Below are 1,625 nucleotides of genomic sequence, written 5' to 3'. Positions count from 1 at the left end.
TCCCCCGTGGGAATCGAACCCACAACCCTGGCATTGCAAACACCATGCTCTACCAACTGAGCCACACGGGACCACGTTATAATGTTATGATGTTCCCTCTAATGTAGACTTCCATGTTATAATGTTATAATGTTCCCTCTAATGTAGACTTCCATGTTCTAATGTTATGACGGTCCCTCTAATGTAGACTTCCATGTTATAATGTTATAATGTTCCCTCTAATGTAGACTTCCATGTTCTAATGTTATGACGTTCCCTCTAATGTAGACTTCCATGTTATAATGTTATAATGTTCCCTCTAATGTAGACTTCCATGTTATAATGTTATAATGTTCCCTCTAATGTAGACTTCCGTGTTATAATGTTATGATGTTCCCTCTAGTGTAGACTTCCATGTTATAATGTTATAATGTTCCCTCTAATGTAGACTTCCATGTTATAATGTTATAATGTTCCCTCTAATGTAGACTTCCGTGTTATAATGTTATGATGTTCCCTCTAGTGTAGACTTCCATGTGATAATGTTATGATGTTCCCTCTAGTGTAGACTTCCAGGGTGCAGTGTATTATTGACAAGTACTTCATATTCTTCGAGGACCATTTCCATTTGAATTGGTCTTGTAAAGGTTTGGTGTTGAAGGTAGATTTAGGTGTAATCTCTGTCCCCGGAACAATTGACTTTATAATCAAACAGTTCAAAGCAAACTCTTCAAAGCAATGATTGGTCTTGGAGATAGAACAAGTCGTCATCGGTATAAAATGATATAACATGGTACTCTTTTCCAATTGGAATTATTTTAATTTGGTTATGTGATCTAATCATGGCGACAAGGGGTTCTATGACCAAAGCAAAAAGCCCTGCGCTGGTCGGACAGCCTTGCATTTATATTTACAGTTTAGTCATTTAGCAGACGCTCTTATCCAGAGCGACTTACAGTAGTGAATACATACATTTCATGCATTTTTTTTTCTCCGTATTGGTCCCCCGTGGGAATCGAACCCACAACCCTGGCGTTGCGAACACCATGCTCTACCAACTGAGCCACACGGGACCACCTTGTCCCTTGCGACAACAGGAAGTGGGCTGAGTACTGGGATGTTTGGTTTTCACTACTGCCATTGGTGAATTATAAAGAATTTTTATCCAAATATTGGAACAAAATGAAACCTTGATAATGCAGACAGTTCGACTCTGTTAAATGCTTTTTCAGCATCAAGGGAGACTATAATATTTGGGGTCGTAAGATCGTTGTCATTGGGGCGCAGCTCCGGTATGAGCCACTGCGTCTCTAGAGCTGGTGAGGCGTCACTACAGACATCCTGGTTCGAATCCAGGCTGTATCACAACCGGCCGTGATTGGGAGTCCCATAGGGGCGGTGCACAATTGGTCCAGCGCCGTCCGGGTTTGGCTGAGGGGTGGGCCGTCATTGTAAATAAGAATTTGTTGTTAACTGACATGCCTAGTTAAATAAATAATTATTTTTTTTTAAAAAGGAAAAAAAAGGAATGTCAAATTGTCTACGTAAATTATCAAAGGAGAGACAAAACCAGTTTGGTCTTTGTAGATGAGATTGGGCAGCACAGATTGTAGGTGCAGAGTTAATATTTTAGCAATCAATTTATA

The 1,625-nt window shown here is 40.0% G+C and overlaps 1 non-coding gene across 1 annotated transcript; it reads right to left on the bottom strand.

Annotated features, from left to right (window-relative positions):
• Positions 1-978: 978 nt before the first annotated feature.
• On the bottom strand, positions 979-1,054 carry trnaa-cgc (transfer RNA alanine (anticodon CGC)). The gene has a single exon. It is a non-coding gene; the product is annotated as a tRNA-Ala (tRNA).
• Between the last annotated feature and the right edge of the window lie 571 nt (positions 1,055-1,625).

The sequence above is a fragment of the Salmo trutta genome, chromosome 8, assembly GCF_901001165.1.
Source record: "Salmo trutta chromosome 8, fSalTru1.1, whole genome shotgun sequence".
In the NCBI taxonomy this organism is placed as follows: domain Eukaryota; kingdom Metazoa; phylum Chordata; class Actinopteri; order Salmoniformes; family Salmonidae; genus Salmo; species Salmo trutta.
Note: the sequence above shows the minus strand (reverse complement) of the source record. Positions and strands in the feature narration are given on the sequence as shown.